The sequence below is a fragment of the Hipposideros armiger genome, unplaced genomic scaffold (genome assembly GCF_001890085.2).
Source record: "Hipposideros armiger isolate ML-2016 unplaced genomic scaffold, ASM189008v1 scaffold_62, whole genome shotgun sequence".
Classification (NCBI taxonomy): Eukaryota; Metazoa; Chordata; class Mammalia; order Chiroptera; family Hipposideridae; genus Hipposideros; species Hipposideros armiger.
Window position 1 is genome coordinate 4,777,812 of NW_017731412.1, and position 17,061 is coordinate 4,794,872.

The 17,061-nt window shown below is 47.5% G+C and overlaps 1 protein-coding gene across 2 annotated transcripts in view; it reads left to right on the forward strand.

Moving 5' to 3' along the window:
* The window catches only part of RNFT2 (ring finger protein, transmembrane 2), a 72,857-nt gene that overhangs the window by 19,123 nt on the left and 36,673 nt on the right, over nt 1-17,061 (forward strand). The gene's annotated exons all lie outside the window — the stretch shown is intronic.

A 17,061-nucleotide genomic window follows, 5' to 3' on the forward strand; every position in this document is an offset into this window, starting at 1 on the left:
TGGATGGATGGCTATTTGGATGGATGGATGGATGTGGATGGATGGATAGATGGATGGATGGATGGATGGATGGGCGAGTAGATGGATGGATGAGTAGATTGAGTAGATGGATGGGTAAGTGGATGTGTCGATAGTCTTGTCAGCTATACTTACTCTCATCGCCTCCTCTTGTAGCAGCAGTGAGAGCTTAGAGTCTATTCTCGGCTTAGCTCATACCTCTTGTATTTGGTAGGTGTTCAAAGATCTCTGTCACGAAGACACAAATCCACAAGGCAAAGTAGTACTGATGCATTTTTGCAATGAAAAACACAGAAAAAATACATCATGACTTTTCTGACAACCCAATAGTAATCATAAATATGGTTAAACATTACTGAGTAATTACCAGGAGCCCGGCAGTGTATTAAGCAATGCCATTTGTTCAAGAAGTATTTGCTGAATGCCAACCATGTGCCAGGCACTGTTCTGGGCACTGAGGACACATAAGTGAACAGGTAGACAAAACCCCATGTACTCATGGAGTTTAGTCCCCTGAAGACATCGTCTTGTTTAATCTTAACAATCCTGGCAGGGTAGGTACTGTTGATGTCTCTTCTCACAGAGCAAAAACTGGGTTAAATAACTTGCCAAAGATGGCAAACCTCATAGTAACACTATTGAAAGCATAAGAGCAGCTACTGTGGAGTCAGCCCTTTGTAGGAGCCAGGACTGTTCTCACTCATTTGCTTCTGCCATGTGTCCTTACAAGGCAAGTGCTACTGTTTTGTGGGGTTTTTTTTATTGAGGTAAAATTCACCAGTAATCACTTCACCAGAGGCATTCAGTACATTGACAATGTCGTGTAGCCATCACCTCTGTCTAGTTCCAAGACATTCTCATCACCCCAAAAGGAAATCCTGTGCCCATTAGCAGTCACGCCCGCTGTCCCAACCCCTGGGAACCACTCATCTGTATTCTGTCTCTATGGATTTACTGAGTCTGGGCATTTCATATAAATGGAATCATACATTACATGATCTTTTGTGTCTGACTTCCTTCGCTTAGCGTCATGTTTTCAAGGTTCATCCACATTGTAGCACGTGTCATTGTTTGTGTGTGTGTGTCTGTGTGTGACTGAATAATATTCCATTATGTGGCTAGACCACCATTTGTGTATCCATTCATCTCCTGATCGGCATGTGGGTGGTTTCCACATTGGGGCTGTTGTGAATGCTGCCGCTGTGAACGTTGGTGGACAAGTATCTGTTGGAACACAGCGTTTCTGGGTAGATACCTCGGAGTGGAATGGCTGGGTCGTATGGGCATTCTGTGTTTTATTTTTTGAGGAACCACCCCATTGCTTTCCACGGCAGCGACACCATTCGACATTCCTGGCAGGTGCTGTTTTTATCTCAAACGCAGTGAAAAGTTAGAAAGTAGTCCAAGGCCACACAGCTTTGTAAATGGCTGCACAAAGATGTGAACACAGGGAGTCTGACTCCACAAACCCTGTTCTGAGTTACGAGACCACACTCCCTCCCATCCAACGTCCCTGGATCTGTTTGGTAAAGCCTGCGGTTGATTAAGGAGCACAGTCCCCATACACCATCGATATAAAACTCGCCCAAGTTCAGGCTATTCCTACCTCCCTTCCTTCTCCTTCAAATGGGCACTGCTGAGGGCAAGGGGGCGGGGCTGGGACCCGGCACCCCTTCCCTGCACCGCCAAGGTGTGGGCGACAGTTATTAATGCGCCCCTGGCAACTGTCCAGCTCCCTTTTTCTGATTATTATTATTTTATTCGGTGAGATTAATGTGCCAGGTCAGAGCCTAATCCAGCCTGTAGAAAGTGATGTGAATAGTCTCCTTAAGATAAATTACAGGCTTGGAAAAGGTTCACAGCCTTTCCTTTCCTGTCTGAGTGCTCTCCCGGATCCTCATCAATCCTTGTCTGGGCAGAAGAAAAGGACGGGTCTTCATTTGCAGCTGGGGGGCGAGGGGGAGAAGAGCACATCTGTCAGGGACCCCTAATGGCTCACAGCACAGATGCTGTTTCCGGCGCCTCCATGCCATCCACTGAGAGGGTGGGTTGGTTTTGAATATCATAATCGTTATACTGGAAGGGCTGCTGGTATTTGGGTTTGCTTGATGGCCTCACAGTCCCTGACGTGTGAGGTTGAGCGAGCCACCAATTCCCATGTGCCTTCCTGTGGGGAATCCTCTCACACCTGGGCCACCCAGGAGAGCCTGCCAAGATGGGGGCGGGGTTAACGATGGTGACGACTGATCTTCCACCTCCGTCCCAAACCATCACACTGGCCAGTGTCTAGAGCGGCCACTTGTCATTATAAATCCAGATAACTTATGTAACCCTTACATCTCGGCGATGTTGTTCTGGCTTCTACCCACTTCTCTGGCCTCGTCACCCATGACCCTCTCGCTTTCCTACTCGGGACCAGCCACTGGTGGCCTCGTGGTCCCATCCCTGTCCCCCCACCACCCTGGTGCAGCCAGTGCCTTTCTTCTCAGGCCCTTTGCACTTACTGTTCCCTCTGTCTGGGGACATTTTCCCTTTGTTCCCATGGCTGTCTCCTTCCCATCATTCAAGTCTCGCTCCAACGTCACTTCTGAGACCCAGTCCCCTCCCTGTGGAAAGCGGTTGTGCCGAACCTGCATTACCGTCACACTGCCATTTTCTTTCTCTCCGAGCATGTACCAGTGTCTGAAATGATCAGATTGTTATTGTGTTTATTTTCTGTCTCCCCCTACTAGAGCGTGGACTCCTGAGAACAAGGACCACTAGGTCTGTCTTGACTCCCGGGAAACACACAATAGACGTTATGGGCCGAATGAAAAGCCCCGTGTTAATTATCGAGTAAAGGGTTGAAACCAGGCCTGCCACTGCCCCACCATGTAGGGCTCTCCATGGTTTCCTTTCTCTCACCAATCCTCCTGATGTTATTCAAAACCCATTTGCTTACAGGGGCAAGGCTAGACCCTCAGGATATAAAAATGAGTAAGATGCCATCCTAACCTTCATCCACGCACTTTATCCTCTGCGAATGAAACTTGTTTTTACATGAACCTAACCCAAACCTAGTTACCAAAAAGCAAATCTCTTGTCCCCAAAACATACACGTGCCCTCCGCCTGCTACTATAAATGTTAGTGATAATTAAAATTTTGATTTGTCCCCACAGCTCCTTCCCTTTGGTAAAATGAAATACTCCTGGACCAGGGTTCTAGAGCTGCACTGTTCAGTATGGTAGCTGCAAGCCACCTGTGGCTATTTGAATTTAAATCAGTGAAATTTAAAATTCAGCTCCTCAGTTCCAGTCGCCACGTTTCACATGCTCGACAGCCACATGTGGCCAGTGGCTACCATGTTGGGCAGCACAGATAGCAACCATTTCCATTATCGTGGAATGTTCCATTGGACAGCACTGTTCTAGAACATTCTTAGGACAGGGTTGATTCAACTTCCCAATAGTGTGGATAGCAGGCAGCTGCCATTCTGCCCATTTATCAGATGGAGAAACATAAAGCAGGCACTTCTCTAAGAACTTTCTGGTGGGTCACAAGTGAATCGAGCCAGCACTGCAGAGCAGAAAGACCACCCCACTTGAGTCAGCAAAACTGGATTCAAATCCTGGCTCCTGTGTGACCTTGGAAATGTGACCTCACTCTTTGGAGTCCTCAGCTTCCTTCACCTCTAAAGTGGTCATCTTTATCCTCTTAAGGTTATCCGAAGATAGACAGCCAGGATGTATCCAAAACAAGGAAAGGCTTAGCTGAACTGTTCTCTCCAAAGAACACAGCATTTGACCATCTTTCTGTCTTTTCCATAACAATAGGAAGGAGGAAGCCCTTCCCGCGTCCGAAATCATAACTCACTTCTAGTTCAGCCTTCATAGCCAAGCCCTGGACAAGACGATTCAACAGGGCAAGATTCCTTGAGCTCTCAGCCACAGTGGTTTGTCTCTAAATACAGGGAACAGTGTGGGGAGGGCGGACAGAAGTAAGAAAGGTGGTTGTCTCTGACATGAGAGCCGAGACGATTCACGAGGCTTTTTGTGCTATTAAAATCCCTCTGTTTTCTGGGCACCGAACCCAGCACTTTTGCTCTCAGGGTTGTTTCTCATTGATTGCGCCTTCTTCCCTCCCAAAGAGCAAGCATTGCCCTCTCTCCCCAGCAGACGTTTGTTTACACCAGGGCAGGTCTGGGTTTCCTAGGTCTGAGCTGTGGTTTTTACAGCACACCATTCTGTGGATAAAGGCAGAACTTTTCAAAGAGCCAGCTGCACTTATCCCAACTCCCCGCACAGCGGGGCTAAAAGGGGTCGAAGCAGTGGTCCCAACTAGAGGGACATTTGGCAATTTCTGGAGACATTTTTGGTTGTCACAACTGGTTCTCAATACTATACTGGTATTTAGCAGGTCAAGGCCAGGGATGCTACTAAAAACATCCTACCGCACACAGGACAGCTCCCCGAAACCAGAAATGATCCGTCCCAAATATCAATAGCGCCGAGGTTAAGAAAGCCTGGGTTCAATGTTTGCTTTATGGTCCTGGCTCAGCTCCCCAGCTGTTAAGGGCTGAATTGTGTCCTGTCAAAATTCATTATGTTGAAGTCCTAATTCCTATAACCTCAGAATGCGTCTGTATTTGGAGAAAGATTCTATATAGAGGTTAAGTTCAAAGGAAGTCATTCGGGTGGATCCTAATTTCATATGGCTGGTGTCCTTATAAAAAGAGGAAATGTGGACACAGACACACACAGACGGAAAGCCATGTGAGGACACAAGGAGAGAACAGCCATATGCAATCCCAAAGGGAGAGGCCTCAGGGCCGGCCGAGTGGCTCAGTTGGTTAAGAGCTCGCTCAAGAGTTTGAGCTCTGAGCAACAGCGGTTCGAGTCCAGCCCGAGCTGAGCAGCCGCTGAGCTGCCAACAGGTAGCAGGATGGCTCAGCTAAAAAAAAACAAAAAAAAAAAAAAAAAAAACCAAAGAGAGAGGCCTCAGAAGAAACCAACCCCGCCAACACCTTGATCTCAAGACTCCCAGCTTCCAGAGCTCTAAGACAATAACTCTCTGTTGTTTAAGCCGCCCTGTTTGTGGTACGTTGTTAAGGCAGCCCCAGCAGACTGATAACACCCATGGACCGATTCACTACAGTTCTGGGCTCTTTTGAGAGGGTTATCTCCTAACTTTTTACCATCGCCCTATTTATGGAGGATACTTCATTGTTTAAATAGGTTATACAGTCATAGGGTTCAGAAATCAAAACACCAGAAACACTATATGGTGAAAAGGCTCTTTGCCTCTCCTGCCCCCAGACTCCCAGATCCTCTCCAAAGGAGATAATACCCCCCCCTGAATCTTTTCGTAGCTATTGTAGATATGCACAGTGGACCCTTGAACAGCACAGGTTTGAACTATGTGCATCCACTAATCCGGGGATTTTTTTTTTCAATAAATACTGTGTATTTTCCATGATTTTCTTAATAGCATTTTCTTTTCTCTAGTTTATTATAAGAATACAGTATATAATACATATAGCATACAAAATATTCATTCATCAACTATTTATGTTCTCGGTAAGGCTTCCAGTCAATAGTAGGCTCTTAGTAGTTAAGTTTTGGGGGAGTCAAAAGTTATACTCGGATTTTCAACTGCACAGGGGGCGGGGGGTTCAGGGACCCTAACCCCCATATTGTTCAAAGGTCAACTATACAAGCAAATTCATGGATAAGTCCTTCCTACTCATTTTTATATATTCAAACAGCAATATTTTACACACGGCTCTTCGCTTTTTTTTTTTTTTTTACTTAACCATCTGTGTTGGAGGTCCCAGGCACATACCTACAGAAAGCAGTGTAATGGTTAAAAGCCAGAGAGACTGTGTTCAAATTCTGTTTGAGAAACCCTTTGCCATTTACCAGCTGTGTGACCCTGCAAGTTACTTCACCTCTCCTTGTTCTCGTTTCCGCATCTATAAAATGAGATAATAGCAGTGTCTGCCTGTATTAGTTTTCAGCGGCTGCCTAACAAATTACCACCAATTTCGCGGCTTAAAGAACACCCAGTGGGGCCGGCCGAGTGGCGTGATGGTTAAGAACTGGCATGGGACACCAGAGGGCCCCGGTTCGGATCCCACATATGAGGGCCAGTGACACTGCCCTCCACAGCTAAGATGCTGAACGGCAGCTCAACCTGGAGCTGGGCTGCCATGAGTCGCCGGCGACGGCAGAGCTGCAGCCCCTGCTGCAGTGGGTTGCCATGGGCTACCGTGTGTAGCCAGCAGCCAGCCAGCGTGAGCGGCCAGCAGCCGCAGTGAGCGGCCGTCCAGAAGCCGGCGACTGATCTGCCTCGCCCGGGAAGAGCACAATGATGGTGCCAACTTGGGCCAGTGAAGCAACGTCCTCCACAACTAGACTGAAGAACAAAAGGACAGCAACTTGTCTGTTCCCCTTCCCCCAATTCCCCAGCGCTGTTCCCATCCCCCCAATTCCCCAATAAAAATCTTTAAAAAAAAAAAAGGCTTTTAAAGAACACCCAATGATGAGTTCACAGTTCTGTAGGTCAAAAGCCAGGTGGGCTTGACCTTGTTCTCTGTATAGAGCCTCACAAGGTCAAAGTCAAAGCATGGGCCAGGCTGGGCTCCTATCTGGAGGAGATTCTACTTCGAGGCTCATTCAGGCTATTGGCAGAATTCAGCTCTGTGCTGTTGGAGGACCAAGGTCCCCTTTTACATGCTGACTGTCGGCCGGGGTTCGCTCTCAGCTACCAGAGACCATTCTCTGGCCTTTTCCTGTGGCCTCTTCCGTCTTCAAACTAGAAACAATGTGTGGGACCCCTGTCCTGCTTCACATCGCTCTTGACTCCCCCTTCTGCTTTTTTTTCCCCCCCTTCTGCTTTTAAAGGGCACGTTTGATTAGATTGGGCCCCTCCCCGCCATCATCTCTCTTTTGATGAACTCAGAGTCACCTGATTAGTAACCTTCATGACACCTGCAAAACCCTTTTCATCATGTCTCATCATCCAGGTGAGATATCGCAGCCTAGTCACAGTCCTGGGGGATTAAGGTAGGAAATTTGGGGGGATGCGCAACACGCTACCTCAAAGGGTGTTGTAAAGATTCCATTGCACGTCTCATAACATGCACTATATTTAGTTAGATTTTTCTTTTTTTATTTTATTTTCTTTTTAAATTTTTTTTATTAGTTTCAGGTGTACAAAACAATGCACTAGTTATCCTTTTCACCCCTCACAAAGTGACAACCCCCTACCCCAATCCATCGCCCCCCACCTCCAATATCATATTTATTACAATTCCATTGACTCCTCTCCCACACTCTACTCCACATCCCGTGACCATATATATATATATATATATATATATATTCACTTATAGTTGACATACAATATTGTACAACATCAGCTTCAGGTGTACAGTGCAGTGATCAAGCCTCCGCCCCGTCCATGAAGGGGTCTCCCTAACAAGACATGTGACCATCTGACACCCTACAAAATATTTACAACATTATTGATTATATTTCCCGAACTGTCTTTCATATCGCTGTGGCAATATTGTAGTTGCCAATTTATGAAGTTAGATTTTTCTTAATAGATGGATTTTTGTATTATGGAAACTGTTCAGATTTATTATAGATTTTTACAAAGAATTCCTCTAAGGACACTTTGGATAGTTGTGAATTGGTTAGTCCCCTTTGGCCCATTGATTCTGTGGTTCTCCTGGACTCCGTTTAGATGTCACGTCCCCCTGGTCCCCTTAAGGCAATGTTAGTTCCCTCGTTTATTTTCCTGGGGCCCCCTCTCTCCTAGCACTTACCGCTCTGCTCTGTCATCATCTGGGTGATCCTCTCCTCCTCTGGACCTTTAAATTCTGAGGGGTGGGCACATGTCTGTCTCATTCACTGATTGCCTCTCGCTTCTTAAAAAATCCTTACAGTGATCCTGTGAGGGGGATGCCCAAGTTTTCCTAAACCCACTTTACAGATATAACTGAGGCTCAGGGAGGCTAAACAGCCTGTCAAGGGTCACCGGGCTTGTAGTGGCAAAGCTAAGACCCAAACCCAGCTCTTTGGACTTAAGATGGAACAGTAAGAGCAACAGCTAATATTTCTGAGGTCTTTTACCTGTTTGTTTATGTCTCCACTGTGCAAAGTGCTTTTTTTGCATCTTTTCATTTGGTCCTCGGAACAGTACTGTGAGATAGGTACCGCTGTTATTCCCATATTACAGATCTGGAAACTGAAGGTCAGAGTCACCCAGCTGGTGAGCAACAAAGCCAGGGTGTGAGCCCAGCAGGTGCTCCGTCTGCAGCTGTTTGTAAAGGTGTTGGTCCTTTTTTCATTGGTAGGTTTCACTAGAACAGAACAGCCCGCAGCCAAGATGCTAATCGTTAACAATACCAGTATTGCCTATTGATTAGTGTGCTTTATGCTATAAAAACACCTCCATATCTGTCATTGCCAAGAAGATTCTAGAGCATGTAAGCAAGAAAGGCAAGCAAGAAATTGTCTTTCTCTGGAGACACTGTGGGGTCATGGAAAGAGCACAGACTCTGAAGTTATACAGGTTCAAATTCTGGCTCCACCCTCTTCTGCCTCTGAGGCCTTGATGAACCCCGCTGAGCCTCAGCGTCCCCATCTTTAAAATGGGAATACCAGGACCTATAACCCTGTTGTGAGAATAAATGAAAATATCACAGGTCAAGTGCTGGCTGGTTAGATAATTATTGTTATTCAAAAGAAGAAAAGAGATCATTAGCAGTTATCCATGTAAAATTTAAAGCGACCAAGAAAGTCATTATCTAACCAAAATCAAGTGGAACAAAATACCATTTACTAAACTGTGATTCTGGGGCCTTAGGGAGATGTTAATGGGCATTTTATAAAAAGGTCTTCTGTGGTCAGATAGCTTTGGGAAATGCTTTAAACATTATCCATGACTTGCACATTAACTTAGTAAAGGCTCTGAGAAGTCCTGCAGTCAGGAAACTCATTTTACTTTGACGTTTCCCCAACTTACTAACCATGGAACCCTTTTATTGAGGAGCACAATATGCTGTAGAATTTAGTTCAGGGGTTGACAGAGTACCACCTGTGGACCCAGTGCTTGTTTTGGTAAATAAAAATTTTAGTGGAACATAGCCATGCCCAGATATTTACATATTCTGTGGGCTGCTTTCGTGCTGTAGTGGCAGAGTTGGGTAGTGGCAGCAGAGTCTGTATGATCCACAAAACCTGAAATATTTAGTGCCTGGACCTCTAAGAAAAAGTTTGCTAACCCTTATCTGGAATTTAGATGCCTAATTCCTTCCAGTTTGGCTTTTGCAGGGGAGCTATGTTTAAGGGGGAACTCAGTACTCTGTACCAGACAGACAACTTTGAGAACTAGAAGCCCCTGAGGGGTGAAATACAGCCAAGAGGCTCTGGAAACTAACACAAGTGAGTTTCGCTAAATGTCAGTTTTAAGAACTTGACTATTTGAAATAGCCAGGCTAATTTTTAGTTTTACCCTAAGGCAGCCTGCAAGACCTCATGATCACACTCATCCCTAGGTGTTTTTTTTCCTTCTTTGTTCTGCTTGAAATTTGTAGCCAGGTGCCTACTAATCCCTACAGAAGTGCTGAAGTCTGAAACGGCAAGCAGCCTAGGAACTTCAATTTACCAACCCGTGCCTATGTCAGGCATCACTAATCTATCATGGCCCTGCTTTACCCAGATTGATCTCAATGCAGCAATATCCAGACAGCCTCTACCAATCAATGTCAGAGTATAAGATGAAGCCTAAGCCTTAACTTCAGTTCTCAAAAAGAAAACAGACCCTTCTGGCATCTGCAGAGTTCCGTGGCTCTGCAGCTTATTGTCTGAAGCCCACCCAGATTATCAAGGATCATCTCCTTTACTTAAAGCCAATTGATTATAGATGTTAATTATATTTACAAAACACATTGGAAGCAACTCCTAGGTTAGTATTTGACTGCATAACTGGATACTGTGGCCTAAATCGAAACATAAAAACTAACCATCACAATCCCCCATTAAACAAGATGCTGATTTGGGGACTGAGGCTGATGTTTTGTGTCAAGGAAGCATCCATCTAATCCAATTTATTACAATTTTTAAAAGAAAAAAAAATGGTGGTTGAATTTGATCAAAAATCATTCGATGTTTTCCCCCTTAGATCTATTTGTATGAAGAACTGCATTATTAGATTTCCTATTAAGCCTCGCATTCTTGGAACAAACCCCACTTGATCATGACATATTATCCTTTGGATATGCTTCTGGATTCTGAGTGCTACTATTTTGCTACGGATTTTTGCATCAGCAGTCATGCGTGTGCCTCTCCCTTTGTAGGCGACTTTCCTGAAATCGCTTCCATCACTTTCACTTACATCTCATTGGCCAGGACTTGGTCACAGTTGCTTCATGGGTAGCTAGGGATCATGCTCTTACAGCTGGGTGCCCATAGACCTGGGCGAAAATCAGGATGCTGATATTGGAGGAGGAAGGAGAGAATGGACTTTGGGAGGCACCAGCGGCCTCTGTCCCAAAATGATTATCCCTGGTTTGTGGAAGAGGGACCTGAGGCCCAGCAAGGTGTATTCACTTCCCCCAGGGTCACACAGCAAGTCTGTGGCGCAGAGCTATTACTTAAGGCTAGGTCTTCCAGATGCCGAGGGACCCCTACTAATAATATTTTTTAAATTCTATCATAATATAGTCGAATTAGAACAAATAGCTAATGTGCCTGGTACTGTTCTAAGTGCTTCACCGACGTGAACTAATTTAATTCTCACAACAGCCCCATGACGTAAATAGACCCTCTTATATTCCCCAGTTTGCAGATGAGGAAACTGAGGCACAGAGAGGGTGAGTGACTTGCCAAAGGCACACAGCTGGTAAGGTGGCAGGACTGGGATCTGAACTCGGGCGGCCTGGCCCCCAGAACCTCTACTCTGAGCTGCTACCTAGTCTTCTCTGCCCGTCTTGCCCCGCCCCCGCCCACCTGACCTGGTCACCCCAACTCAGAAGGCAGCAGCAACTTCTCTCTGTGCAGCTGAGGGCACGCCCTCATCAACCAGGCCCTCTGGTCCAGAATCACCGCCCTTCACTACCCTGCCCCCCTCTGTCTCAGGGGCCCGCACCTCATTTTTGGTTGTTGATCTTGTTTTGTTTTGTTTCTTTCCCTTCACTCCGTTCCCTGGGAGACTCTCAAAGGCTACATCCTGCCGCCAAGGGACCCAGAAGGGACGGGGCCTGAGCCGACACCTGGGATTTCCCGAGCCTCAGCCTCCAGCCGCCGCCCAGCTGTTGGGGGGAGCCTTGGCATTATTTATTTATTTATCTAGCCCTGCTCGGCTCCACACCCCCCAAGCTGTTGCTCCCCACTGGGGAAGATGAAAAACGGCTTTAGACAATGGAAGACAAGGCTTGCCACATGGCCCCCTCAGTTTAATTTCCTTTAATTCATTTTATATTGAACCAAATGATACTGTTTGTTTTTAATGGCAAACACTCAGCACGGAGGAGGGGCGGCCAAGCCTCCTCCTGGGGAAATTAGGAACACAGCTGCTATTTAAGCTCTCCTGCCACCCCCCTCACCCCAGCACTGGGCCTTTGCAAATCACTTTCCAGGTTGAAAGATGATACCTTTCACCAGCTCAGATGGTCACTGTGGAGAGAGCTGGCCCAGGTCTGCTCAGCTGCAGTCAACCCGTCTTAGGGTGGCCACCCCATCCCACCACCCGCCCTTCTCTGGGAATAACTGGACACGTCCGAATGGGAGCCTGGGCCACGGCTGTTCTCGGTGCCCCAACTCTGCTGCCCCTCACTGATAATCCTGGGCAGGCACGTGGCCCAAGCAGGGTCCATCAGTGTCCTGTCCCAGGAACCGAGGAACACAGAGGTTGGGAGCTTTCCTTCATTCAGCACCTGGGAGTAGCAGCAGCACGGCTCAGTCTGCATTTTAACCAGATCCTGTGCATGTCCAGCTGCTGCCAAGAAGAGAGGTCCTTCCTCGTCAGCTGTGAGGTAGCCTAGAAGCCCAACGTTCCTTTGAAGACAGATGAGCCAGCATCCTTCCAAAGTCTTTTTTGGCTTCATGGGGCCTAGAGTCAACCTCAGTTCCTTGTAGTTGAAGAGAACTTGAATGTGTGCACCAGCTCCCTTGGCGGGGGCTGGATGAATCCACAGGGCTTTGGCCTGGCTTTGGCAGGGGCCAAACCACGAAGATGAATGCCCAGTTCGGACATTCCAGAGGCCCCTCCAATCCCTCCGAGGCCAGGCTACACCCCTGCCCTCTTGTTCACATACTGTTAGACCCAGAAAGAACTTCTTAGTCTACAGATGAGGAAACGAAGGCCCCCAGGTCATAGGATTTATCCGCTCATGTATTCATTTTACAGATGTTTATCGGACATCAACAGGGTGCCAGGCATCCTGCTAGGCATGGGGGGGTGACCCCGACCCAGGACTTTCAAGCTCAAAGCTCATAGTCTGATGGGGTGGCAGGCAGGAAAGCAGTAATCCCAGGACACTCGTGGAAAACCGAGAAGGAGCTCGTAACTCAGCAAAGTCTTCTTAGATAGGGTGACCTCGGAACTGAGTTTTAAGGGACGGGTGGGAGTTAGCCAGGTTAAACAAAGCTGAAAGCACATGCCAAGGAGAGAGGGGATGGCCGGAGACACAGGACAGAAGAGGGAAACAGTTTGGCATGTGCGTCTTCCCAGCACTGTTGAACAATTTCTTCCAGGATGTCGTCTGGCATGCTCATGCCTAGGCACAGCGACACATAGTAGGTGTGCAGGGACCCTCAAATGAGCAACTAGTGCATGTAAATGGTTGGTGTGAATTTACATATAGAGCAAGGTAGGGAGAGCCCAGTCCTTGGCTCTCGGGCCCACCCTGCCCTACCTTTCCCAGCCACCTTGTGGAAAAGCGGTGGCAGCCCCTACTCCGGGGTGCTGCGGGGAGAAATTAGCCTGCTAAGTGGTGATTATTTTGCTCTTGTCCAGCTAAATGATTCCGGAGGCAGCCAGGCTCCCTGAGGTGGCCTCGGAGGTGTCCGCTTCACCTCCGCCCTCCGGGTGGGAGCCTGGAGCTGTGCTGGGGCAGCCCCTCTGCAGGTTTTCTGTCGTTGGTGGGTGGGGCTGCCCTGTCTCATGTTTCTCCCAGATGTTCCTCCGTCCCTGGGGGGGAAGGGAAGGACTTGGAACTGAGATTTGGCCCAAGGGAACGTACCGCTTAACATTTCTCAACTTTCAGCTTGTCCAAAAAGCTTCCAGGGTGGATAGGAAAGAGTTTGGGCGCTTCCATTCCCAGTTTGAACCCTACTTCTGCCATTTCCATCTGTATCACCGCTAGCCAGTCACCTCCCCACTCTTTGCCTCAGTTTCCTCATTTGTAAAAGAGGTAATGCTGTCTACCTCTCAGGGCTTTAGGGGAGATTTGAAGTGAGCTAAAACATAAATTGAGACAATGCAAGTGGTTGTGCTTTCAGCAATTTCTGACATGTAGTAGATGCTCCGTGTGTGTGTGTGTGTGTGTGTGTGTGTGTGTGTGTGTGTAGCCATCCCCCCTTATCCGCGGTTTTGCTTCCCGCAGTTTCAGTTACCTGCAGTCAATTGTGGTCTGCAAATATTAAATGGAAAATTCCAGAAATAAACAGGTTATAAGTTTTAACTCGTGCACCGTTCTGAGTAGCATAATGAAATCTCACTGTCCGGCCCGGAACGTGAACCATCCATGTATCCACGTTCTCCACACTGTACATGCTCCCTTCCCCGTTAGTCACTTAGTAGCCGCCTCAGGCATCAGAGAGAGACCGCATTCACATAACTTTTATTACAGTCTATTGTTATAATTGACCTATTTTATTATCGTTGTTGTTAATCTCTTAGTGTGCCTAATTTATAAATTAAACTTTATCATAGGCGTGTATGTATAGGAAAAAACACAGCATATATAGGATTTGGTACTGTCCGTGGTTTCAGGCATCCACTGGGGGTCTTGGAACGTGTCCCCCATGGATAAGGGAGGACTATTGTGTGTGTTTTTCTTTTTGTGCATTGTCCCTCATGACCCTCGTGGGTCAGAACTCTGCTGGAGGTTCGAGATTGGGGGTTGGAGGTAAAAACCAGGCCTTGTGTTGCTCAGCGGCTGAGAGCCCTCTGAGGCTTGGCAGACCTCTGGCTGTTCTTTTTGAGGCTCAGAATTGCCAAGGTCAGACCTGGAATGGGCCAAAGAAGGAAAGAACTGTTACACCTCCTAATTACCTGTATGCGCCCAGCCCTGGGCTGGGTCTTGGAGAAGTCTGGGTTTGAATCTGGCTTTGCCATAAGCTGTGTATCCTCAGGTACGGAGTTCATGTCTTCAAGCCTCATATAGGGGACTGATAGGTAATATTACCTGCAAATGAGGTCATGGATTTAGAAGGCTTGGCTCAGGGTTTTCAGTGCCTGCTAAATCTTTACTGTGAGGATAAGACCTTCCTGCCTTCAAGGGGCTGACAGAGAGATGGGAGAGAGACACCGGAGCAAGGATAAGGACAGGACAGAGGGAAAGGACCCCTGGGGCTCAGAAACTATTCCCTGCTATGTCCTTATTCAGGGCAGCCCTATAAAAATATGCATGGGGAGTGGTGGCAGCAGAGATGGCAGGGGTGTGCTGTCTGTTCCCTCACAGGCTTGATGGGGTTGCTGCAGGCGCCTGGGGCTTGGTGTTACCGAGAGAGACTTGTCCCTACACTAGGGGGTTGCCTGCAGCCAGGCTTCTGTGTCTAGGGCTGTTCCTCCTTTTTTTTTTTTTTTGTATTGGGGAACAGTGTGTTTTTGTATTGGGGAACAGTGTGTTTTCCCAGGACCCATCAGCTCCAAGTCAAGTAGTTGTTTCAATCTAGTTGTGGAGGGCGCAGCTCAGTGGCCCATGTGGGAATCGAACCAGCAACCTTGGTGTTATGAGCACTGCGCTCTAACCAGCTGAACCAACCGGCCGCCCCAGGGCTGTTCCTGTTTTAACGGTTTCAGTGCATTGTTGTAATCCTGAAGCTGCTCAGAGACAAGGGAGACCCGGAGTGCGTGCCTGGGCCTCACCTCTCTTTCCAGCCTGACATCCCACCCATCACTTGCCAGGTGTTTTGAACTTCTCTTAGTCTCCTCCTCCCGAATCATACTCTTGTTTGTCACCTCCAGCCCTTAGCAGTGGCAGTTCCCTCTGCTGGGAACACTGTCTCCCGGATGCCCAGCCCCATCTGGCTGACCCCTAATTGCCCTCAGGTCTCTGTTTATACCTCACTTTCCCTGGGAAGGCCCTGACCCTAGCCCCAGGTGGGGTTGGACGACTCACCTGTGTGCTCCAGTGGTCCCTGGATTATGTCTGTTTGTGTGCATCCTAGGATGTTGTTGTGATTGCTGGCTTATCTCTCCCACTAGGCTTTGTGCTTGGTAAGAGCAGAAACCAGGCCTCTCGTATGTTTCATTGTATCCCTAGCATAGCGCATAGCACATAGTAGAACACATAGGTTGAGCTAAGTAAATAGTGAAAAGTGTTGCAAAGGCATATGGTCTCTGAAGCAGGCCGTGCGCGGTCAGTAGGGAGGTTTTTCCTAGACTTGGAGTCAGACAAGCAGATTCCATCTCAGCTGTTCCGCCTAATAGCTGTGGGACCTCGGGTGAGTCAGAAGACCTCTCTGAGCCTCAGTTTCGTCATCTGTAAAGTGGGGATCGTAAGCATACTGATGTGACGCTTAAACAAGATCATGCCTGTGAATGAACACTTTCAATCACTGCAGCTCAGTAAGTGGTAGCCACGATTCATTGTGTAGTGAAAAAACCAAAGCAAGAAAAAAAAAAAAGAAGAAAAGGGGCCCTGGAAAGTATGACACCACCCGTCACCCTCTGTCATTCCCTAGAAATAAAGACTATGATATTGTCATTGCAACATTGCAAAAGCCAATTACGGCACACATACCTCATACCAAGCACTGTCCTAGTCACTTTACATCCATACATACATACATCCAACCATTTTTTTTTTTGACCACCTACTCTGTGCCAGGCCCTGTATTAGATCCTAGGGCTACAACAGTGAATAAGACACAGTATCCCCTTTCAAGGGACTTACATAAACAAGATGCTGAAATAAATAATATGTCAGGTGGAGAAAATTTAAACGAATGCCTTGGTGGGGGTTGCTCTTTTAAATAGGGTGGTCAGAGAAGACCTCACTGAGAAGGTGGGATTTGTGCAAAGACTCGAAAGAAGCAAGGAAGTGTGCCATGCAGATATCTGGGGAAGAGCGTTTCAGGCAAGGGAAATGGCATATGCAAAGGCCCTGGGGTGGGAGCATGCTTGGGAAGTTCATGAAGCAAGTCAGTGTGGCTGGAGCAGAAGTGGGGGCAAGGCCAGCTTCATGGGTGTGCAGCCTGTGCAGAAGGGCCCCACCCCTGGCTCAATGCTCTGCTACTGCCATGTTGGTATTCTTAATAATTTTTCAACAGTGGCCCCGCATTTTCATTTTCCACTGGGCATCACAAATTATGTAGCCGGTCCTGGTGGTAGGAGGGACAGTTGGAGAGGTGGCAGGGGCCACGGCACCAGAGGCCACTCCCAGGCCCAGGCATTGGCCTCGTCTCATCTTGCCATAGAGCCAGCCCTTCAGGGGGAGACCTTAAACAAAAGGGGCTCGTGACACTGTCCTCCTGACAGTGGGAACTATTTCTTCCCTGTATTCATGTCCTATTTCTACTGTAACAAAGTATGACAAACTTAGTGGCTTAAAACAACAAATTTATTTAACAGCTCTGGAGGTTAGAAGTCCAAAATCAGTCTCGTAAAACTCAAGTCCAAGTGTCAGCAGGGCTGGGTTCCCTTGGGAGGCTCCAGGGGAGAATCTGTCTCCTTGCCTTTGCCAGCTTCTGAAGGCTGCCTGCGTTCCTTGTGTTGTGGCCCCTTTGTCCATTTTCTTTTTTTTTTTTTTTTTTTTTTTTTTGATTTTTATTGGGGAATTGCGGGGAGGGGAGTGTCACTGGCCCTCATATGTGGGATCCGAACCG